The 25,901-nt window shown below is 37.2% G+C and overlaps 1 protein-coding gene and 1 pseudogene across 8 annotated transcripts in view; one reads left to right on the plus strand and one right to left on the minus strand.

Moving 5' to 3' along the window:
- The window catches only part of Ubr3 (ubiquitin protein ligase E3 component n-recognin 3), a 226,280-nt gene that overhangs the window by 3,877 nt on the left and 196,502 nt on the right, over positions 1-25,901 (plus strand). The gene's annotated exons all lie outside the window — the stretch shown is intronic.
- LOC107136567 lies at positions 4,441-24,363 on the minus strand (annotated as a pseudogene).

Consider the following 25,901-nt stretch of genomic DNA (forward strand, 5'->3'; position numbering starts at 1 on the left):
CCAACTGAGCTAGGGCCCTGTCTTTGAAGGTACTCATATAGGTTTAGGGCATCCTGTAGATAGTTTACATCCTGAGCTCATGATAATTGCCTTACTGAGATTTCACAGAATTTATTTTTCCCTAACCTGTCAGCCTTCTATGCGTTGATAAATAGTATTTTATGGTTTATTTTCTCCTTCAGACATGTAGAGTTATTCCTCTATATGCTAGTGTTTGCCATGTCTGATTTCAGAAAGGGCATGATTGAACAAAAAACAGTATTGTGGAACAATAAACAGTATTATGTGATTATGCAAAAGTTTTTCAGCTCCTTGGGTTGGATAGAGTAATTCTTCTGTGCTGTACACCTAATCTGCTTTAAGAGGTAGATGGTGTTGGCCAAAAGTGCAAGGTAAAATGATACTTCTGAAATCTTTTTAGAATTAGAAATTAATAAATTATCACTATTCTAGTAGGCTGAGGCAGGAGGATTGCAAGTTCAAAACTAGCTTCAGGAACTTATCAAGGTCCTAAGCAACTTAGTGAGACCCTGTCTCAAAATAAAAAGATCTGGGATGTTGCTCAGTGGTTAAGTGCCCCTGAGTTTGATCCCTGGTATCCCCCACAAAAAAGTGAATGTTGTCAGGGCCAGTGCTGAATGAGGGGAGAAGGCTGGGGATAGAAGCAGATGGGCTTCTTAGCACTGGCCTCAGTATTCGCTGTAGTTTTCATCTGGAATATCCCCCAGAGGCCCAGGAGTCAAATGCTTGATTCCCAGCTTGAGGCCACTGGGAGTTGGTAGAGCCTTTAGGAGGTGGGGCCTCGTGGGAAGTCTTAGGTCATTGGGGGTATGTCCTTGACAGGGATAATGAGACCCCAGCCCCTTAGGATTTCTTTCTTATGTGTTCCAGTCACAAGGATGGCGGCTTTCCACGGGCCCAAAAGAAATGAGGCTGACAGATGATGAATTTAAATGTCTGAAACTGCAAGCCAAATTAAACCTTTCCTCTTTTTAAGTCGAATCTTAAGTGTTAGTTACAGTAATGGAAAGCTGACTAGCACAACATTTTACCTTAAAGGCTTTAAAAACAAGAGCAGATGAGTTCACAGATAGCTGATTTCAAAACTCCCAGGACTTCCCCTCTTCCAAAGAAAATACTCCAACAATGTGCCTACTGAGGTGCATGCCTCTTTAATGTACAACCTTGGACAGCAACACAGTGGAAAAGCTAATGGCCATAATAAAGGTAAAAGAAATATGAGTGAAACATGCTGTGGGCATTCACAGAAAGATATGTCAGAGTATTAAAGCCCTGAACATCCTTCCCTCCTTCACCACTATAGGGGGCAGGGTTATTCTCTGTTTTATCGATGAGGTGCCTGAACAAATTCTCCTCCATCAATATTTATTAGACTCTAGGGCTGGAGGTGTCGCATAGTGGTAGAGTGCTCAGCTAGCACGCATGAGGCCCTGGGTTGATTCCTGCCCTCGTCTTTACATGCACAAAAATATATACTGGGCTTTGAGTCTATGTCTTAAAAGTGTGATTAACCAAACAACAGGGTCCTCAGATCTTTAGGAATGACCCCATCCAAGACCACCCGACACTGCACTGAAGGGCAAGGGCCATCACAACTGCTCTGTGCCCTCAGTTCTGGTCATGGGCCTGAGGACATGCTTACTCATAGAGGGGACACAGAAGAGACATGAGGAAGAAAGCAGGCATGGTTAGAGAACAGCAGTAGACTGCACTGGTGGAGAATGTTCCTTCCATGTGCAACTGGAAGGCAGTAGACAAGATGACTGGGTGGTTTAAAGTGTTCACACATGGGCCGTGGCATCACCCTGCCAAGGTTCTCCTTCTGAGTCTTACATTCATTATCTCTGTAACCTGATGAAGAAACGATGAGTTTCCTAATCTGTTTAACCTGTCCATGCCTCAGTTTCCTTATCTGCAAAATGGGGTGCTACTTTTTCATATGGTTATTTTGAGAACTAAGTAAACAAATGTTATAATGCTCTGAGAATTTTGCCTGGTATGTTTTGAGCCCTGAAGACACATTGGCTGCTCCTATCACACATCAGGAGAGTGAATTGGAGTTAGTACAGGGAAGGGCATGAATATCAGCCTGTAAAACTTACCGTCTAGTCCGTTGCTTTTTGAACCTGAAGAATTCTGAGTTTGGGGAGGGTTTTCCTATGCTAGAATGGACTAAAGTAACAAGAAAACCTGAGCTCAGAGACCAGTGAAGGTTCTTTATGGTAATTTCATTGTCTGGGATAGAGGAGGGCTGGCGTGGCTGATGCCCCTGAAATTCATCAACGCCTGTCACATCTCTGGCTCTGAAGCAGTGATTTTGCTGTGAAAGCCCGGATTCCGCAGTCAGGGAGCACTTTCACCTATTACTTTATGGGAAATAGGGATCATCTTCTTTCACCTGCCTGGGAGAAAGAGTGTCTGTATGGAAGACGGGCTGAGGTCTCCACACAGAACGGGCAGAGCGCTGGAAGCCTCACCTCAGCAAGCAGCCCAGCTGAGAGNGGTATTCCCCCCCCCCCCCCAAAAAAAAAATCAAATTATCACTGTTCATAGTAAGAAAAGTGGACTACCCTGGCCTGGACAGATTTATTTAACTTTTTAAAAAATGTTGCAGTATTCTACCTTTTTAAAAGGGCTATATTTTTTTTCTTTTTTAAAAAATTTTGTGACAGGGCCTTGCTAAATTGCCCAGGCTGGCCTTAAACTTTGAATCCTCCTGCCTCAACTTCCCAGGTAGCTGGGATTATAGGCGTGCATCACCACACCAGGCTAATTTTCAAATGTTGATGCAAAATTTGACTTTCATATTCTGTCCTATCATATAGATGTTTTTTGCCTCCTTGCTCTTTAAAAAATTCTAAGCTCTTTAAAAAATAGGGACTGCCAAAGCCAGTGTAGTTTCTTGTGTTTAATAGATGCCAGTAAATGTTGAATCAAATTAGGCTATACCTAAAAAGTTGTAGTTGTAGCTATTTGAGAGGAGGTATTAATTATCAAATCTGTGGCAACTTTTTTCTGAGCGCTTCAGGGATAATTTTCTTTTTTAATTTCGAAAGTAATACATTTTTGTAACAAAATAAGTGGAAAAAATAAAAAAAATAAAGGCTTTTTCTCTATTCTACTCCTTTTTTTAAAAAAATTTTTTAAAGAGAGAAAGAATTTTTTTTTTTTTTTTTTGTGGTGCTGGGGATTGAACCCAGGGTCTTATGCATGCTAGGCAAGCACTCTACCAACTGAGCTATATCCCCAGCCCGAGAAAGAATTTTTTAATATTTATTTTGTAGTTCTTCAGCAGACACAACATCTTTGTTTGTATGCGGTGCTGAGGATCGAACCTGGGCCGCACGCATGCCAGGCGAGCGCGCTACCGCTTGAGCCACATCCCCAGCCCTCTATTCTACTCCTTAATGACAGATTTTCTTTACTATCCTTTGAGCTTAGTTATGCATTAGAAGATGTTGATTAGAATTTATCCAGCATTTTAAGAGATTTTGCTTTTGTGGTGCTAGAGATTGAACCCAGAGCTTCAGGCATACTAAGCAAGCACTGTACCACTGACCTACGTCCCCAGCCCTTGATGGTTTGTCATGGGAGGTTTTAGGTTGTTTGGTTTGTGACAGTGCTAGAAATGGAAGTAGTGAATGTCTGGTTAGTGTCATTCTATTTAATATCTTGTTCTTGTCCTTTAACATATTTATTGGGCACTGTCTCATATTTGTACACATAGAATTGTTTCATTTTCCTTTTTAAAGTTACATAGTATTCCATTGCATTTATATTATACTGTGATTTATGCATTCCTTCCCTACTGATAAGATATTTACATTGTTTTTAGTCTGGACCTTTGGTAAACATTGTTGTAGTTAATATCCCTGTATATGCTTCTTTGTTTGTATTTGTAAGCATATATGTGAGGATAAGTTCCCAGAAGTCATATCTTAGTTAAGGAAAATGTGTACTTTAGCTGGGCTTGATATATACCTGTGATCCCAGCTGCTCAGGAAGTTGAGGCAGGAGACTCACAAGTTTGAGGTCACCCTGGGCAATTTAGAGAGATCCTGTCTTAAAATAAAAAAAAGGACCAGACAGGTAGTTCAGTGGTAGAGTGCTTTCTTAGCATGCATGAGCCCCTGTATTCAATTCCCAGTGCCACTTAAGGGAAAAAAATAAAGAAAGAAATGGGGTGGAGGAGGCGGAGGGGGGAGAGGGAGGAAATTGTTTATGTTAAACTTAAATAGAGTCCTCCAAAAAAGTTTACATTCTCTCCCACAAAGTATAAATTTGTTTCTTTAAATCTTGACCAATATATATGGTATTATCAGTGTTTTTTTTTTTTGTGTGTGTGTGTGTGTGGTGCTGGGGATTGAATCCAGGGCCTTGTACATGCAAGGCAAGCACTGAGCTATATCCCCAGCCCTATCAGTGTTTCTTTGTAGGACAGTTTTTATTTTTCTGTATAGAAAACTCAACAGTGTATATATAGTTCACTTTAATGGGAAGTTGTTTATCTTTTGCCTTTTCCAGCTTAACAGTGTGAGCCACAGATTTTGGACCCAGGATATTGCTTCCCTAGCGATGGTATATCTCATCATATCTGTTATTATACTTGGTTCTTATAACTTCCATCAGTTTAGCCAGAGCTCCTTTGTCTCCTGAGTTAACTTGTATGAAGGCAAAGATGGTACGCATCTTGATATAAATAAGGAGTCCCAGTCTACTCTTCCTTTTGATGGTGTAGTAGGGAACTCCTGTCTTGTAACACAGGAAGGCAGGAAGACAGCTAGCTCTACCGGGTTCAAGCTATGTGTAGTCAGCACCAGCTAAGCCTTCTCATTCTGCACTAAGGTGGGGAAGGACAGGTGGTCTCTTGGTTGGGATGTCCCTTTCGTCCACCGCTTCTCCTTAGCATGGCCAATGGTCTCTGCTTCTTCTCTTACTTTTTTTTTTTAATATTTAAAATATATTTTAGATGGACACAATACCTTTATTTTATTAACTTATTTTTATGTGGTGGTGAGGATTGAACCTAGTGCCCCAAGTGTGCTAGGCAAGCGCTCTACCACTGAGCTCTAACCCCAGCCCCTCTTCTCTTACTTTTTATTTGGTCTGTAATTGTGAGCTAATTTAAGCAGGTGAGTATGTCCATCCAAAGCCTGGGTGAACTGGTTAATCCCCAGAGGCACTTTCAGCCGCTTATAGAAGATAGCCTTTGCTGCTGCAGCCAGATGTAGCAGGGTCATTTGAGAAATGGGCCCTTTTGAGTTGGATATCTTTTCCAATGCCACTTTTGGGCTTTTTATCAAATATGGGATTTACCACCTTCTTGGCTTCCTGGTTCTTCATGACAGCAAAAGTGGGGCAACCTTTTCCTCCTTGGCCTCCTTTCCTTTAGCATGTTAGGCATCTGGAGAAGGAGCTGATCTTCCTTAATCTCATAAGACAAAATGATATCTTGTTTCAACTATCACCTCCACCCCCATCTCTTCCCAGATTGGAGTATTTTGAAGCAAATATCATATATTACATAATTTAATTTATAAATATTTCTCAGTAAAGGGATGTGAACTGTAAAATAAAACATGACTCATGTGTCCATTGATGAATGATAGAGAAAAGAAAATGGGATACACACACACACACACACACACACACAGTGGAATATTTATTCAGCCCCTAAAAAGGAACAAAATTCTTTGGTGCACACCTGTAATCCCAGCAACTCCTGGGGTAGGAGGACCACTAGGGATTAATGCCCCTGGGTTCAATCCACAGTATAGGGGAAAAAAAAGAAAAAAAGGAACAAAATTCTGACAAATGCCATCCAATAGCATGCATAAACTTTGAAGACATTATTCTACCTGAAATAAACCAGTTGCAAGAGGACAGATATCATATGCTTCTGTTTATATGAGGTAGCTGGGATAGTCAAATTCATAGAGACAGAAAGAATAGTGATTATCAGGGGCTAGGGGACAGGGAGAAGAGGGAGTTATTTATTTTTATTATATGGGGATGAACCCAGGAGTGCTCTATTATTGAGATACCTACCCCCGACCCAATCCTTGTTTTAAATTTTGAGATAGGGTCTTACTTAGTTGTTGAGTCTGGTCTTGAATTTGCAATCCTTCTGCCACATCCTCCTGAGTTGCTGGGATCACAGATATGTGCCACCACACCCACTGGAAGTTATTGATATATTTTCTTAAAATAGTCATAATTCTTTTTGCCTACTTGTCTTTTTTCCCTATGGTTCTGGGGATCCATCCCAGGTCTTCATGCATGCTGGGTAAGCACTCTTAACACTGAGCTACAACCTCAGCCCACAATTCATTCACTCATTCATTCTTTTCTTTTTTTTTTGTCTTGAGCCTGGGATTGAACCCAAGGGTGTTTAATCATTGAGCAACATCCCCAGGCCTTTTAATTTTTTATATTTTGAGACAAGGTCTCCATAAGTTGCCCAGGCTGGCCTCAAACATACAGTCTTCCTGTCTCAGCCTCTTGAGTCACTGTTACACAGGCATCTGCCACAAAACCTGGCCCACAGTCAGTTCTTCTTCTTCTTCTTTTTTTAATATTTATTTTTTTAGTTGTAGTTGGACACAATACCTTTATTTTATTTATTTATTTTTATGTGGTGCTGAGGATTGAACCTAGGGCTTCGCAAGTGGTAGGCGAGTGCTGTACCGCTGCGGTGAGTGCTCTACCGCTGAGCCACAACCCCAGCCTGCACAATCAGTTCTTATGTAATTTAATATCTAGTGAATGTTCATATCTTCCCAGTAGTCTCATAATTGATTTCTCAGAGTTGATTTGTTAGAATCAGGATGTAGACAAGTCTCTTATTGTATTTGGTTGTTATATCTCTTAATATTCTTCATTCATAAGTTTTCTCTCCATTTAAAAAAAAATTCTCTGTAGTTAATTTGTTGAAGAAACCCACATTCTGTGTTTTACTGATTGTGTCTTTGTGATATTTAGGATATTCTTCTGCCTATTGTATCCTGCAAATAAATAGTTGAATTTAAAGACTTGATAAAATTTCACATTCTTTTTTTTTTATTTTAATTTTTTGGGTACTGGGAATTGAACTCAGGGGTGCTGAACCACTGAGCCACATCCCCAGCCCCATTTTGTATTTAGAGAGAGGGTCTCACTGAGTTACTCAGTGCTTAGCTTTTGCTGAGGCTGGCTTTGAACTCTCGATCCTCCTGTCTCATTCTCCCAAAGCAGCTGGGGTTATAGGCGTGTGTCACCGTGCCCGGCCAGTTTCATGTTCTTTTCTTCTTTTTGTGAAAACACTTTTAATAGTTTTAAAAAATATTTTTAGTTATGAATGGACACAATACCTTTATTTTATTCATTTATTTTTTTATGTGGTGCTGAGGATCGAACCCAGTGCCTCACACATGCTAGACAAGTGCTCTACCACAGAGCCACATAACCTCAGTCCTTTTTAGTAGTGTTTTATACTTATATTCTATCATATTAAATGCTACATATTAAAAGTTTGTCTCAACTATAGTAGATGTTAGATTTGATCAGTGGGTTTTGGTTTGTTAACCTGATAAACATTTGTTACAAAGTTCCACATGATGGTAAAAATTTTAGCAGTTATTAATTATCACTGTCCAGAATCCATTATTTTATTAGGGGTTGCAAAATGGTGATTTTCTAGTGGCTTCATATTTTAATAAGAATTCTTTCTAAAGGACTCTACATTTAGTGTCAAGAATCACCTATACTCATGTATCTCTAGATGTTTTGCAGAGATCTTTGGAAGGGGAGTACTGTGGTCAAACAAATTTGGGAAATTCTACATGCTGGTATCTTCATGGATCTCTGCAATGCAGACATCTTTAAGAAATCTTGTATCTGTAACTTTTTATAATCTAAGGTATGTTCATTAAATCCAAGCAACCACTGATTTCAAGTCATACCAACTTGGAACTTTTGTTTACCTGAGTATCTTGCCGTTTCCACAGTATCAGTATGTCTGAAGTTGAATCAGTTATATATCTTTCAAAATAACTCTCTGTAGATTTTCTTTTCTCCTTAAAAACAAAATCACTGTCTTTTTTTTTTTTTTACCCCCTAGTCAGAAACACCAGCTAATAATTGCTTAAGTCACAAAGATAATTACTGTTTGCAGCTGAGGACTAGTTTGGCACTGGTTTATTAGTGTTACTAGGCATCACACTTTTCTATGATGAATCATGAACTTTTGCACCATGATTCAGTCTGTTGGCTTTTGGTCTTTGTTATCTCATGACTTGGGGAAAACAGGAAAATGGATATTGGCTAGATATCTAACAACGGCTGCTTAGCGTCATTCTTAATTCTTTTCTTTATGCTTGCTTGTTATAAAAATCTATACTTTTGCCTCATATTTGTTCTTTTCACTCTCTGCTATTACCTTCATCCAGGACTTTATTCCATCATAGCGTATTCCTAATATTTATTTATTTATTTTAGTTTTCGGTGGACACAACTTTGTTTGTATGTGGTGCTGAGGATCGAACCCTGGCTGCACGCATGCCAGGTGAGCGTGCTACCACTTGAGCCACATCCCCAGCCCCCATCATAGCGTATTCCTAAGTTGCTGTTTTTTTTGTCACTCATATAAAATTGTGCTAGTTATGTATATTTTACTTAAAATAGCATTCCATTGTTTATAGTCTAAAGTTTAGAGCCCTTAACTAGATGTCAAGGTTTTCCTCAACATGGTCAACTCTATTGCACCTCTGTTGCTCTGTGGAATCCTCTCCATTATTTTTTAGCTCAGCATGTATTCCTGCCTTTGAAGTCTCATGTTATATTTTGTTCTGTAAAGTGCAGTTTGAGTTTTACTTTTATTGTGAATGAAGTTCATCTGTAGAGGCAGCATTCCTATTGCACAAATATAGTATAAAACCACAGTGTAGTACTTTTTTCTGACCTAACGCTTTTTTTTCATTTGTCATTTATACTTCTACAAATAGTGAACTTTCAGTAAAGTGTTGGTAATGAAGACTTGTGCTTTGCCTACTCTCATTTATATCCAATGAAGACCTGTGCTTTGCCTCTCTCATTTATATTCCCTTCACATGTATTGAGATTTCAACAAACTGGTCAATTCTGCCATATTTTGTGGTTATTAGTTTTATAGGGAGGGTGTTTCTTCCCTGTGAACCTGTAATTTTCTTTACAGTACTATCCATCTAACTCTCAAGTCACCAATTCAAAGGAACATAACACTTCTTATGATGTAAGAACTTGGAGGAGGAAGAGCTGAAGAAAAATTTCCATTTCTCTTTTCATTATACTTTTTTCATTGTTAGTTTCATTGAAGACTGTACTTCAGCTGGCAGTATAATTTTAATCATCTTCATTATAATGAAGTTTCACTATAACAGAGTAAGTCTTGTTAGGCTGAATTATTTTTTCTTATCTTTCATTACTATAAAACTACTAATTCTTAATTTTTATTGCTGTGCTGGAGATTGAACTCAGGACCTTATTCTAGGTAAATGCTCTATCTCTGAGCTATATCCCCAGCCCTATAAATCTCTTTAAAACTGTTAAATGCCAGGCGGTAATCCCGGTGGCTTGGGAGGCTGAGATAGGAGGATTGCAAGTTCAAAGCCAGCCTCAGCAAAAGCGAGGCACTAAGCAACTCATTGAGACCCTGGGTCTAAATAAAATACCAAGTAAGGCTCTGGAGGTGGCCCAGTGGTCGGGTGTCCCCTGAGTTCAATCCCCAGTACCAAAACCAAAACCAAAACAAAACTGTTAAATTATGAAATGAATATATAGAAAAATTCAAACATAATGTAACTTATACATTTATAATTACCACTGAAATTTAATAGATTTTAACCCTTTGCCATGTTTGTTTTAGAGCTGCTTTCAATTAAAATAAAAATAATTAAAGCCCAATCAGAGTTACCCTTCCTTTCTTTTTCTTTCCCCAGGAAATTTCATCATCCTGAAATTCCTATGTCATATCCATACATGTTTTTGTGCTTTTACCACATGGAAACGATCCACATTAATTGTTTTATTGTTAAAATATTACATAAATGATTTTATATTATGTGAATCTTTTTACAATTTGCTTTTTTTCACTTACTATGTTGTTAATAATAGACAAGTTTGTTCATTTCTAACTACTTTTAAGTATTTAATGTTACGACTAAACCATAGTTATCTGTTTCTTTGTTGAGGGACAGTTAAGTACTTTTTTTTTTTGAAATTATTGCTTCCAAAAGGGCTCTACTGAACAACTTTGTATAGAAGGATTAGAATTTCTTTAGGATAGATTCCTAGGAGAAGAATTACAGGACTATAGAAGGTTCTATTTTTTAACATTACTAAGTAAGAATTGTCCTTTAATGGTTGCTTTACTTTCTATTATACTGTCATCTGAAATTTGAGAAAAATCCTGTTCTTACCAAAACTTGGTCTTATGAATACAGATTTTAATTTTTTGCCAATTTATATTATATAAACATATTTTTTAAGGTTTGTATTTTCCTATTAGTAAAATTGAGTATGTTTTCATATGCTTTGGGGCCATTTGAGCTCCTTCCTTTGTGAACTTCTGGTTCATATTCTTTGCTTATTTTCTGTGTTGTTTTTTCTTGTTGTCTTACTGAGTTTTAAGAAATAGAAATATATTTAAGACACTGATACTGGGTTATATGGGTTTGTAATCTCATCTATCAGGCTCGTCTTTTCACCATATAATACATAAATGATGTTTCCTATGGTTTTGAAAGTTTGAATGTGTCCCCCAAAGGTTCTTGTGCTAGAAACTTGGTCCTCAGTGTGACAGTGTTTAGAGGTGGTGGATCCTTTAGAGGGAGGCCTTATTGGAAAAGTGATTAGACCACTGGATGTGCTGTCTTTTGAAGGGATTAATGTATTCTCTTTGGGACTCCAGGTAGTTCCTGTGAGAATGGGTTGTTATAAAAAGAGCAAACCAGGCCTCTCAGGCTTCCTGTCTTGCCATGTGATCTATTCTGCATGTGTTCCTATCATGGTGATACCATCTGCTATGTGGCCCTCATCAGAGGCTGAAGAGATGGGGCTGTCTGATCTTGGACCTATAAAACCATTTCTCCAAAAGAAACCTCGTTTCTTTATAAAGGATTCAGCTTTAGGTATTTTATTATAGCAATCAAAAATGGACTATTATAAAAGGTTTTAAATTAAAAAATGTAGTTTTTCTTTTCTAGTTTGTATTATTTGTACCCTTAACAAAAAAATCTTTACCTTTTTAAAAACATGTTTATGTTTTCTTTTAAAAGATTTTGAGATTTTGCATTTCACATTTAGCCTTTAGTAAATTTGGAATTTATTTTACGTACTATGAGATTGAGATCTAATTTTTTCTTTTTCAAAATGGAGATCTAGTTGTTCTAACACTGATTTTTTTTTTTTGCGGGGGGTACTGAAGATTGAAATCAGGGACACTCAAACACTGAGCCACATCCCCACCCCTGTTTTGTATTTTATTTGGAGACGGAGTCTCACTGATTTGTTTAGCACTTTGGTTTTGCTGAGGCTAGGTTTGAACTCATGATCTTCCTGCCTCAGCCCCCTGAACTGCTTGGATTACAGGTGTGCACCACTGCACCCAACCTGACACTGATTTATTGAACTTTTTTTCCTCCTTTCTCTACAGTGCTACCTCTATCACATACCAACTTCTTGTATGTGTTCTAAGCTCTCTATTGTATTGATGTGTTTCTTACAATAATATTATCCTGCCTTATTAAAACATTGAAATCTTATGGGGTAGAATTTCCATATTATTACTCTTCAAAAGGAGTTTTGGCTGTTCTTGTTTCCAAACTCTTCCATTTGAATTTCAGGGTCAGCTTGTTAAATTCTATGGAAAGCTCCGGTTAGATACGGACTGGAATCACATTCAATTTCAGGACAGGTGACATATATAAGGTTGTTGTAACACTATTCGAAACAGGGAAAAATTGGTAACATTGAGATTAGTGAACAGTGGTTTAATCATGCAATTGAATATAAAATATATAAATTGACATTTATTTTAGCTTGTGTTGCTATAACCCAATGCCCAAGGTGAGGTAATTTATATAGAACGGAATTTATATTTATTTCTTAGTAAGTGGAGTCTAGGCAGGCCAAGATCAAGGTGCTGGCATTTGGTGTCTGGTGAGGGTCTTCTTATTGCATCCTTATTCATTGGAATGGGTAAAAAGTGTAAAAGGGGCCTATACTATTTCCCTCCAGCCCTTTTATAAGACTGAGACATCATGACTTAACCATTTCCCCCAAAGCCTTACCTTAATAACCACAATGGGGATCAAGTTTCAATATGAATTTTAGAGGGGACACGTATTAGTTCATAGCATTCTACTCCTGGATCCCCCAAATTCATGTTCTTCTTAGTAGAATACACTTATTCCATTCCAACAACAACTCAAACAGGTTATATATTTCTGTCATACAATGGTGAAATAGACACAAGACAGACATTTTCAATCCAAAAGAGTCAAGAAGAAAGATCTAAAGTTGAGTCCAAAATTCAGCAAGGTAAACATTAAGTCTTGAGGCTTGAGAACAATCTTAACTCCTTGTTCTGCCTTTTGGACAGACAGGGGTAGAAGTTAGGTCCCCGATGCTCCTGGCAGCCCTACCCATGGCTTTTTTGGGTATAGTTCACACAATTCTCTCATGGTTTGGGGTCAGGTATCTGTGTCTCTTCCAGGCTGGAGTTACATGCTGATGGAGAGAGCTTGCTTATGTTTTATTAATTTTTTTCTCTGTTCTCAATTTCATGGATATCTTTTGTTATGTTCATTCGTCATTTTGCTTTGGGTTTAATTTTCTCACCTTTTATAGTAGTTTCTTTTCTTTTCTTTTGGCATTGGGGATTGAGCCCAGGGCTACTTTTCCATTGAGCTACATCCCAAACCTTTTTTTTTTTTTTTTTTTTTGAGACAGGGCCTTGCTAAATTGCTAAAACTATCTTAGAATTTGTGAAATCCTCAGCCTCCCTGGTTGCTGGGATTACAGGTGTGCACCACCTTGCCTGGCTCTTTCTGGTTTCTTAAGGTGGCAGCTTAGATCATTTATTTGTGGTCTTTTTCTCTAGTAGATTTTAATGTTATAAATTTCCTTCTAAGCATAGTATGAGGCATCACATTTTTAAAATATGTTTTCACTTTTATCCAATTCAAAATAGTTTCTGTTTTCTGTGATTTCCTCTTTGGTACTTGGATTATTTAGATGTTTTGGGGATTTTACAGATTCTGTCTACTAGTAATTTCTAGTTTAAATTGGTTATTGTCAGAGAACATGCTTAAATGAATTCATTTAAAATTGTTAATGTTTCTTTTCTAGTTTAGAATATAGTCTGCCTTGACGAATAGTCCATATGCACTTGAAAAAAGTGTGTATTATTTTGTTGTGGGTGTAGTGTTTTATAATAAAGTTGGTTGATAGTGTTGTTCAGGTCTAAATTTAGGAAGACTTTTTTTTTTTTTCCCTCCTCAGTGCTAGGGATTGAACCCAAGGCCTTGTATGCTAGGTAAGCACTCTACCACTGAACCCCTACATTCTGTTTTTCTTTTTTTTAATATATATTTTTAGTTGTAGATGGACGCAATACTTTTATTTTGTTAATGTTTATATGTTGCTGAGGATCAAACCCAGTGCCTCACACATGCGAGAGGGGTACTCCACCACTGAGCCACAACCCCAACCCTTTTCCTTCTTTTTCTTTTTTTTCCCCTGAAACAAACTTTTTTTTTTTTTTTTTTTTTTTTTTAGTGATACATGACAGTAGAATGTATTTTAACATAAATACACGGAGTAAAACTTCCCATCTTGTGGTTGTACATCATGTGGAGTCATACTGGTTGTGTATACATATATAAGAATATAGGAAAGTTATGTCCGATTTCTTCTACTGTTTCTCCCATTCCCATACCCCTTCCTTTCCCACCCCCTCCAATCCAGTGAACCTCCACTTCCCCATTTCTTCATTGTGAGCAGTATCCGCATGTCAGTGACAATATTCCACCTTTGATTTTGGGGGATTGGCTTACTTCGCTTAGCATGGTAGCCTCCAGTTTCATCCATTTACTGGCAAAAAATGCTGTAATTTCATTCTTTATGGCTGAGTAATATTCCATTGCATATATGGACCATATTTTCTTAATCCATTGTTCTGTTGAAGGGCACCTAGGTTGATTCTGTAGCTTAACTATTGTGAATTGAGTTTTTATGAGCATTGATGTCACTGTCATATGCTGATTTTAAGTCCTTTGGGTATAAACGAGGAGTGGGATAACTGGGTCAAATGGTGGTTTCAGTCCAAGTTTTCTGAGGAATCTTCATGCTGCTTTCCAGAGTGGTTGCACCAATTTGTAGTCCCACCAGCAATGTATAAGTGTACTTTCCCTCCTATATCCTCGCCAACATTTATTGTTACTTGTATTCTTTTTTTTTTAAATGTTTAGTTGTAGATGGACAAAATAGTTTTATTTTATTTATTTATTTTTAATGTGGTGCTGAGGATCGAACTCAGTGCCTCACACATGACAGACAAGCATTCTACCACTGAGCCACAACCCCAGCGCTGTTACTTATATTCTTGATAACTGCCATTCTGACTGGAATGAAGAAAATCTCAGTGTAGTTTTAATTTGCATTTATCTAATTGCTAATGATGTTGAAAACATTTTTTCATATATTTGTTGACCATTCATATTTCTTCTGTGAAGTGTCTGTTCAGTTCCTTAGACCATTTACTGATTGAGTTTTTTTTTTTTTTTTTGGTGTTAAGTTTTTTAGTTCTTTACATATAATGGAGATTAATGCTCTATTTGAGGTGCAGGTGGCAAAGATTTTCTCTCATTCTCTTGGCTCTCTCTTTACATTCTTGATTGTTTCCTCTGCTGTGAAGAAGCTTTTTGATTTGATACAATCCTGTGTTTTTAAAATTTTTTTATTTTTTTTATTTTTTAGTTGTAGTTGGATGCCATACCTTTATTTTATTTATTTTTATGTGGTGCTGAGAATCGAACACAGGGCCTCGCACATGCTAGGCAAATGCTTTACTGCTAAGCCACGACCCCAGCCCCTCCCCCATCCCGTGTTTTGATGATGGAGACTTGGGCCTACTTTTCTTTTAGTAGGTGCAGGGTCTCTGGTCTAATGCCTAGATCACTGATCCACTTAGAGTTGAGTTTTGTGCAGAGTGAGAGATAGTGGTTTAATTTAATTTCATTAAAACCATTTTATTACATATGGATTTCCAGTTTTCCCAGCATCATTTGTTGAAGAGGCTGTCTTCTCCAATGTATGTTTTTGGTGCCTTTGTCTAGTATGAAATAACTGTATTTTTATAGATTTGTCTCTGTCTTCTATTCTGTACCATTGGTTTTCATGTCTGTTTTGGTGCCAATACCATGCTGTTTTTGTTACTATAGCTCTGTAGTATAATTTAAGATCTGGTATTGTGATGCCTCCTGCTTCACTTTTCTTGCTAAGGATTGCTTTGGCTATCCTGGGCCTCTTGTTTTTCCAAATGAATTTCATGACTGCTTTTTTGTATTTCTATAAAGAATGTCATCAGAACCTTAATAGGAATTGCACTGAATCTGTATAATGCTTTTGGTAGTATGGCCATTTAAAAAAAATATTTTTATTAGTTGTTGATGGACCTTTATTTTATTCATTTATATGCGGTAATGAGACTCGAACCCAGTGCCTCACATATTCTAGGAAAGCATTCTGCCACTGAGCCACAAATCCAGCCCCAGTATGGCCATTTAAAAAAAATTATTTTTATTTTATTTTTTTTAAAGAGAGAGAGAGAGAATTTTAATATTTATTTATTTTTTTAGTTCTCGGCGGACACAACATCTTTGTTTGTATGTGGTGCTGAGCATTGAACCTGGGCCGCACGCATGCCAGGCAAGCGCGCTACTGCTTGAGCCACATCCCCAGCCCTAAAAAAAATTATTTTTAGTTGCAGATGGGCATGATATCTTTATTTTATTTATATATGGTGCTGAGGATCGAACCCAGTTCCTTACACATGCTAGTCAAGTGCTCTACCACTGAGCTACAACCCCAGTCCAGTATGACCATTTTGACAATATTAATTCTGCCTATCCAAGAACATGGGAGATTTCCATCTTCTAAGGTCTTCTTTAATATTTTTGTTTAGTGTTCTGTAGTCTTCAGTGTAGACATCTTTCACCTCTTTTATTTGATTGACTCCCAAGTATTTTATTTTTTTCTTTGAGGCTATTATGAATCGGGTAGTTCCTAATTTCTCTTTTAGTTGATTCATCACTGATATTTAAGAATGCAATTGACTTATGGGTGTTAATTTTATATCCTGCTACTTTGCTGGATTCATTTATAAGTTCTAGAAGTTTTCTGGTGGAGTTTTTTTGGATCTTCTAAATATAGAATCATGCCATCAGCAAATGTGGTGCTGAGGATTGAACCCAGGGCCTCACACCTGCTAGGTGTGAGCCACAATCCCAGCCTATGGTGTTAAAAGTTTTTTGAGTTCTTTATGTATCCTGGAGATTAGAGCTCTGACTGAGGTGTGCGTGGTAAAGATTTTTTCCCATTCTGTAGGCTTTCTCATCATGTTATTAATTGTTTCCTTTGCTGAGAAGAAGCTTTTTGTTTGCATCCATCTCATTTATTGATTCTTGATTTTACTTTTTTGCGCTTTAGGAGTCTTATTACTACATGATGAAGATTTGGGCATACTCTTTTTTCTATTGGTCGCAGGGTCTATGTTCTAGTGTCTAAGTCTTTGACCCACTTTAAGTTGATTTTTGTGCAGAATGAGAGATAGAGGTTCAATTTCATTCTGCTGCATATGGATTTTCAGTTTTCTTAGCAGTCCTCAGGAGCTCAGGAAGGCCCTGCCATACCTTGTGTCACTGCCACTTGCTGAGCACTGGGACACCACCACAGCATTAGCCACCACCCTTCATCACCCCAGAGATGTGGATTCCCACTCAAAAATGTAAAATTTTTAATAGATATATTTTTGGGTTTACTGCCATCTTTTCTCTTATTATGTTAGTGTAAACAGAACTAGCAATCATGCAGCCATTTAAATTCATTTGAAAGGTGAGAGGAAGGAATTATGTACAAATGCTTGAGAGAGGGTACTCTCATTCATTAGCTCTAACAAAATACCCAGACTGGGAACAGGTAAACAAGGTTCATGGAGAAGAGCTGGGCAAGAGGCAGACAATTTTTGAGAACTTTCCATTTTGTTTAGCATTGACTTGTTTATTATCTATCAGGGTATTTTTGTCAGGGAGTTAGAAGATGTTAGTATATGTGTATACATGTTAGTATGTGTGTGTGTTTTTTTCCCCTAAAAGCAACTTAGTTTTTTTGAAATCTACATTTTTGTGTATGTGTACAAGGAAAGGAATGATGAAGAAAAGAGAAAAACAAACCTGTATCAGAATTCTAGTCAAAAAGATGCCCTGAGCATACATTGGTCGTTTATTTATTTATTTATTTATTTTTTTAGAGAGAGAGAGAGAGAATTTTAATATTTATTTTTTAGTTATCGGCGGATACAACATGTTTGTTTTGTATGTGGTGCTGAGGATCGAACCCGGGCCGCACGCATGCCAGGCGAGCGCGCCACCGCTTGAGCCACATCCCCAGCCCTATTTATTTATTTTTTTAGCAATGAAAAGCTATAAAGTACGCATTCTTCTTTGTCTTTGAAACTATTAATGTGTTGCCATAATTTTGATAATTATATTTTCCCTCAATTATCCATTCTATAATTACATATCTTTAAAAAAGAGGGTTAAATTTTTATAAACTGGAACTTTAAAACTGATAATTTTGACCCTTTTCTACTGAGAAAGTGGAAAAAGTTTATTTGTAAAGAATACATATAAACACACATGATATAAATATTCATGTTAGCTGAGCATGGTAGCACATGCCTGTAATCCCAGTGGCTCTGGAGGCTGAGGCAGGAGGATCACGAGTTCAAAACCAGCCTTAGTAACAGTGGGGCACTAAACAACTCAGTGACCCTGTCTCTAAATAAATACAAAATAGGACTGGGGATATGGCTCAGTGATTGAGTGCCTTTGAGTTTAATCCCTGCCCCTCCCCCAAAATATGTAATAATACAAATTATGTAAATATTTATATAATTTGTGTATGTGTTAGATGCTTTTCTGATTCTTGAAATATGTGGTTATTTTAGTTGTCCTCTCCTTGCCTTCCTATCTCCAAACATCTCAGTAATTTTCAGTGGACTCCCAGAACCTCCCTTCCCCTGATTCATTTTACCTCTGCTGTTCTTAGAGTCCAGGACATTTAAATTTGATACTAGTGAAGTCAGAAGGAGGGTTTTTGGAGGGCTGGTCATGTTCTATTTCTTGATCTTGAATCAATGGTTACATGGGTATGTTCATTTTCTGATACTTCATTGAGTTACACACTTACCTTTTGAAGATTTCATCAATTATGTTGCAGTGAAAAATTTTGAAAAGATAATTCAAACAAAATTTGGAGATATCATGTTATCTACTATTTCTTTCACTTCATCTGATCATCTGTAACAAACCCAAATAAGGAATATTTAACCTTTTTTAAAAAAATAATTTATTTCTTCTTTTTGTGTCTTGAGCCCACAAACATTGTTATTATATAAATTAGCAACACAGATTTTTGTATCAGACACAACTACAACTCAAATTTAGGATCATCCTTATGGGACTAGGTGCTCCACACATAGAATTAAGAAAAGTGTCTCTTGCTTAGGGCCTTCCCCACAGTAGGCACTCTATAAATGTGGAGGGAAAAGAGTGGATCTCAGATTCACCTGTCCAAGGTCACATGGACAATTCAGGACTTAAACCCAAGTCAGTTCTCAGGTAGGTTTGTTATTCACAGATTTATTTTAATTATTCAAGAAATATTTATGAACATCTGCTTTGGGACATCTGTTGTATTCCTCCTGGGTTCCAAGGCCCAGCACAACAAAATCAATATTTAACCTTCTTAATCTTGCAAAACTGTTAAGTGTCCTTGAAGAAAGTATATGTGACCTCTGAACTACTAATGTTACCACACCTCTTCCTATCACATTTTTTTTTAGTTATACATGGACACAGTATCTTTATTTTGTTTGTTTATTTTTATGTGGTGCTGAGGATCAAACCCAGGGTCTCTCACGTGTGAGGCGAGTGCTCTACCACTGAGCCACAACCCCAGCCCCCTATCACATTTTTTTAAATTGGGAGTCATATTGGTTGTGTAGAAAGATCTCCTCTTGTTTTTTTGGGAGAGGTCTTCAATACCTATTCATATACGGTTTCCTTTGTCAGGCTTTTTTTTTTTTTGTATTGGGGATCATTGAACCTAGGGGTGCTCTACCACTGAGCTACATCTCCAGTCCTTTTTATTTGATTTGAGATAGGGTCTCACTAAATTTTCAAGGCTGGCTTTGAACTAGTGCCTCACCCTCCTGAGTTGCTGGGATTACAGGTTTGCACTACTATGATGGCTTTTGTCAGGTTTCTTTTTTTTTCTTTTTTGGTGCTGGGGATCAAACTCAGGGCCTTGTGCATGAAAGGCAAGCACTCTAACAACTGAGCTCTATCCCCAGCCCCATTTGTCAGGTTTCTAAACTGATTTTACTAGTGTCTTTTGATTAGCTCATTTGGCTTGTTCGTGCTGGCTTTAATCATTGGGTGATGATAGTGACATGAATTTCAGGATCAATTTAGGTGCTATAAATTGAATAAATTTTTTTCTTAGTTAAATATTTATAATTTGAATACACAAAGTAAATTCCCTCTGTATAGTCTACCTATAGAACTTTGCATGCCTAGCATCATAATTCCTTCATATTTATTTTTATTTTTATTTTTTATTTTTGGTACCAAGCATTGAACTCAGGGGCCACATCCCCAGCCCTATTTTGTATTTGATTTAGAGACAGGGTCTCACTGAGTTGTTTAGCACCTCGCTTTTGCTGAGGCGGGCTTTGAACTCACAATCCTCCTGTCTCAGCCTCCAGAGCTGCTGGAATTACAGGTGTGCACCACTGTGTCTGGTTTCCTTCATGTTATTTGAATTGTAACTGAAGTTATCACCTCTTCAGAAGGGCTTTCTGTGACAAAGTGATTATAAAGGAGCCTAATGGACATTTTCTGTACATTGTGCTGTCAAATTGTTTTCATAGAATTTATTACTATCAGGTATTTTCATATTTATTTACTTGTTTCTTTCTCCATCTTTCATTCCCCTTTTGTAGTAGAATGCTGGCTCCATGAGAGTAAGGCCCCTGTATTCCTAGGGCCCAAGTACTAGACATAGAGTAGCTTTTCAAAAACATATGAACAGCTGGGATTATTACATGGTCCCAGGTTATTCTTTAATTGTATGCCCTTAAAATAATTTCTGATGTTTTACTATTAGATTAATTTTTTATTTCATCAAACCTTTATTAAGCACCTGCCATATAGGATGCTTTAAGTGTCCACATTGTGCTCAGCTTGAAATACAAAACCCAGTTTTGTTTGACAATCCTGTGGTATATTATATCCATGTTGGACAATCCTACTGTGTCAGCTTTCCTTTATTGTAACAAATACCTCAGATGATCAGCTTATAAAGAGAAAAGATTAACTTTTGGCTCACAATTTTGGAGCTTTCAGTGTTTGATTGGTTGACTGTTGCTTTGGGGCCTGTGGTGAGTCAGGATATCATGGCTGTAGCACATGGCAGAACTGTTCACTTCATAGTTGGGATATGAAAGAGGAAGAGGAAGGGGCTGGGATCCAGATATCTCTTCAAGGGCACAACCCCAATAACTGGAATACTTTCCACTAAAGCTCTTACCCTTAAAGCTTCTATCATCTCCCAATAATGCCATGGGTTGAGGACCAAGCCTTTGGGCCTTTGGGGACATTTATTCAAACCATAGTACCTACTTAACTTGAACTAGTACTCAGAGCTTTGTCTTTATTCTTTTGGCTATTGATTTTTTCAGTCTGCAGCCTTTATTTTTTTATTTTTTATTTTTTTTTAATTTTTTAATATTTACTTATTTTTTAGTTTTTGGCGGACACAACGTTTTTGTTTGTATGTGGTGCTGAGGATCGAACCCGGGCCGCCCGCAAGCCAGGCAAGCGCGCTACCACTTGAGCCACATCCCCAGCCAGTCTGCAGCCTTTAAAAAAATATTTATTTTTTAGTTGTAGGTGGGACACATATCTTTATTTTATTTTTATGTGGTGCTGATGATCGAACCCAGGGCCTCACACATGCTAGTCGAGCGCTCTACCACTGAGCCACAACCCCAGTCCCAGTCTTCAGCCTTTTTTTAAAATATCTTTTTTATTTTATTTTTTAATTTTTTATTGTTGGCTGTTCAAAACATTACATAGTTCTTGATATATCATATTTCACACTTTGATTCAAGTGGGTTATGAGCTCCCATTTTTACCCCATATACAGATTGCAGAATCACATCAGTTACACATCCATTGATTTACATATTGCCATACTAGTGTCTGTTGTGTTCTGCTGCCTTTCCTATCCTCTACTATCCCCCCTCCCCTCCCCTCCCCTCCCCTCTTCTCTCTCTGCCCCCTCTACTGACATTCATTTGTCCCCCTTGTATTATTTTTCCCTTTCCCCTCACTTCCTGTTGTATGTACTTTTGTATAACTCTGAGGGTCTCCTTCCATTTCCATGCAATTTCCCTTCTCTCTCCCTTTCCCTCCCACCTCTCATCCCTGTTTAATGTTAATCTTCTTCTCATGCTCTTCGACCCTACTCTGTTCTTAGTTACTCTCCTTATATCAAAGTAGTCTTCAGCCTTTTGATACACTGCTGTAAACCTCATTCCTAAATTACTTAGACTATACTTGCTGTTCCTTCAACTTTTTTCAAGGTTGAAACTGATTCCTCAATGCTACTTAACACTGCTCAAATTATTTCTTATTCTTTACCCAGTAGCTCTTTTGAATTGACTTCTTTTTTTTTAATATCTTTATTTTATTTTTATGTGGTGTTGAGGATCGAACCCAGTGCCCCTCACATGCCAGGCGAGTGTGCTACCGCTTGAGCCATATCCCCAGCCCTTGAATTGACTTCTTTCCTGTGCAGAAAATGTACAAATGAGCATTCTGTGTCTTCTCCTCTTTTCTGTTTACTTTCCTGTTTTTCAACTGTCAAATCTTTCATTGTATTTTTTCGTTTTTTTGTGCCTAGTATGTTTCCCCATTCTTCTATTCTGACTTTCCTTCCTTTCATTTTTTGTCCTTCACATTTATGCTTATAAGGCTCTTTCCATTGTCAAAATTATCTTAGATCACCACTGGCTCACTAATCTATCTTACAGTTCAAGTTCTACTTTATCTTTGAGGACTTTTATAGAAATGGTAGCATTTAAAAAGTTCCCTTTCTTTTATTTAGATATTGTGTTTTCCAGGTAGAAGAAATTCTTAAATTCCCTTTATATCGTTTGGACCTTCAAGTGGAATGTTTTCTAAACTTTTTTGTAATATGGTGGATGTAGAAAATGATGTTTGGATCACCCTGGGACAACTGTGGAGGCTGCTTAGGCCCTGCTCCTTTATCTGGCTTGAAGACTGTGGGAGTCTGTATCTACTGACCTAACAATTTGAAGCTCCACCTTAAGGGTTGATAGACTTCAGTGGAATGTGAATACTTTGAATATTGTATTTTCCATGTATGTATATCTTTTTCCTTGAGAAGGAATTATAATCTTCTTTTGATTCTCTTCTTCTTCCCTCTTCCCTCCTTTTTTTTGTGGTCCTGGGGATTGAACCTAGGGCCTTGAAGTTGCTGGGCAAGTGCTCTACCACTCAGCCCTGGCCGCAGCCCCTTCATTAGATTCTTAAAGTGTCTGTGAACAAAAAAAAAAGTGTTAAGAATTTATACTTTGAACTGTGGAACTAAAGCCACATGTGTGGCACAACTTGTTTGTTTTGGTTTAAATTTTTCCTTTTTGATTAAAAATTATACATGTGCTTTGTTATATAAAACTCAAACATTACTCGTAGAATTAATGTAAAAAGTGAGCCATATCCCAGTTAATTTCCGCCAAATCCCACACACATTTTCAAAATATTTTTCATTTTACATCCACTAACATTTTTCTTTGCCCTTCTTTCTTCAAAAGTTTCTTTATAAAAGATATTATAATGTATATACTACTTTATAACTCTTCTCATTTTATTTTGGATACTTCAGTGCTTGTTGATCTACCTCATTATTTTTAACAAGTGCAAAGTATTTATGGATCTACCATAGTTTGGTTAATTTTTCTTTTATCAATGAGCTCAGGAGTTGTTTCTGACTTTTGTGTATTGTAGACTAGTATAATGAACATATTTTTTGTAAGTATATTTTTGCAAATTTAGAAGTATTTCACTAAAATAAATTTCTATACATAGAAATAGGTAGTTAATGTTATAAATATTTAAAAATTTGACCAGGTATGGTGGCGCACACCTATAATCCCAGCAACTTGAGAGCTGAGATAGGTGGATCCCAAGTTCAAGGTCAGTTTCAGCAATTTAGCAAGGCCCCAAGCAATTTAGTGAGACCCTGTATTAAGATAAAAAGGGCTGGATAGGTAGTGTAGCTCACTGGTAAAGTGTCTCTGGGTTCAATCCTCAGTACCTCCCAATTTTTTAAAAACATTTTTTAATTTTTTCTAGTTATACATGATCAAAAATTTTTTAAATAGACATTGTCAAATGTCTATTAAGTACTAAAAGAAGGACCTGTTTATATTCCCATGTATATTATAACAAAAATTTCTGAAGATGTTTTCCAGTCAAGAATTAGGTAATTCTTTATTAACCTGCACGATGAAAGATATTCTTATGGGATGGGGATGTGGCTCAAGCGGTAGCGCGCTCGCCTGGCGTGCGTGCGGCCCGGGTTCGATCCTCAGCACCACATACAAACAAAGATGTTGTGTCCGCCGATAACTAAAAATAAATAAATAAATATTAAAAAAAAAATTTGGATTACAAAAACAGAAACATTTCATATTCAAACATGGGATTTAAAAAAAAAAAAGATATTCTTATGCTGTGAAAGATTTAAACAGACATGATATTGAACCTTTACATATTCATCATCCAGGCTCAACATTTATCTAGATTTTTGCCTCATTTGCTTCAATTACCCTCTTTTCCTTCCTTCCTTCCCTTCCTCCTCTTCCTCGTTGTCTTCCTCCTTGTTCTCTTCCTCTTCCTCCTCTTTTTTGGTGTTCTTGAGAGTTGAACTCAGTGCTTTACTACTGAGCTTCATCCTCAGACCTTTCATTTTTTTGAGACAAGAATTTTTCCAAGTTGCTTAGGTTCTCACTAAATTGCTGTGGCTGGCTTCAAACTTATATTGTCCTGCCTCAGCCTCCCAAGTCATTACAGGTGGGCATGTCCTTTTTCCCTTTCAATAAAGTGTTTATTAATTTATTTATGGTACCAGGAATTGAACCCAGCAGCACTTAACCACTGAGCCACATCCTTAGGCCTTTTTTATATTGTATTTAGAGACATGGTCTCACTAAATTGCTTAGGGTCTCCCTAAGTTGCTAAGGTTGGATTTGAACTTGGGATCATCTGGCCTCAGCCTCCAGAGCAGCTGGGATTACAGGTGTGTGCCACCATGCTTGGTTCAATAGAGAGTTTTAAAGCAAATCCCCCAACTCATGTTATATCATTTCAAAAAAAATTAGTTTTTTAGTTCAGATGATTTCAAACATTTAAAAGCAGTAAACACAATCTGCCTATCTAGTATGGTCTTTATAATATTCATCATTTTAGACTTAAAGCCAATTTTAAAATACACTCTTTTAAAATGATGCCCCTAAAAATCAGAAAGGAGTACTTTATTGATCTTAATATTGGCTCACATTCTGTTTAAGGAGCATGAGACAATGAAACATTTCAATAGTTAGTAATTCATAGCTGGTGTTGGTTTACTCTTACCTACTTCCCTTTATGTCACCAGATTATTTTGAAACAAGTTGAATATATTATAGTACTTTATTTGTAAACATTTCTCTCCCTTTTTCTATAATTTAAAAGACAAGGACTTCCCTTTCAGTGACAATCACAGTGCTACCCTATTGTCACACTTGCACAAAATAATTCCTTAATGTCATTAAATATCTATGAACATTTTCTTATATAATCACAGTGCCACCATAATACCTAATAAAACCAAGTGTAATGAACTAGTGCCCTGTTCATAGTCAGATGTCCCTGACTGTCTAAAAAAATGCTTTTTAGAGTTGATTTGTTAGAATTGATTCATGCATTGCATGCCATTATTGGATCTCTCAAGACTCTTTTTAACCTGGAGTAGCCTTTCTACTCTAGTCCTCTGCCATTGACAGATTGCAGAAACTGAGTCAGTTATCCTATGTGTAATGTCTCACATTCTCTATTTGTATTTGTTCTTTTTTTCTTTTTCTTTTTTTGTGGTGTCATTTAATATTCTCCTTTATCTTCCATATGTCTTTTAAGTGGAAGTTGGCTCTAGAGACTGGGTGTTATTCAAACTCAACTTGTTTGAGAAGAGTATTTATGTCATAAATGGTGCTGTGTGCTTCACGTGTATCACAGTGTCTGATTTTTCACTTTTGGTGATAGTAAGATTGATAAGGATATAATAATTTGATCTCTAAGTGGAAAATATCCCATCAAGAGTCAGTTATTTCGGGCTGGGGTAGTAGCTCAGTGGTAGAGCGCTTGCCTTGAATGCATGGGGCACTGGGTTCCATCCTTAGCACCACATAAGAAAAATAAATAAAATATTGTGTCCATCTACAACTAAAAAATAAT

The sequence above is a fragment of the Marmota marmota genome, unplaced genomic scaffold, assembly GCF_001458135.2.
Source record: "Marmota marmota marmota unplaced genomic scaffold, marMar, whole genome shotgun sequence".
In the NCBI taxonomy this organism is placed as follows: Eukaryota; Metazoa; Chordata; class Mammalia; order Rodentia; family Sciuridae; genus Marmota; species Marmota marmota.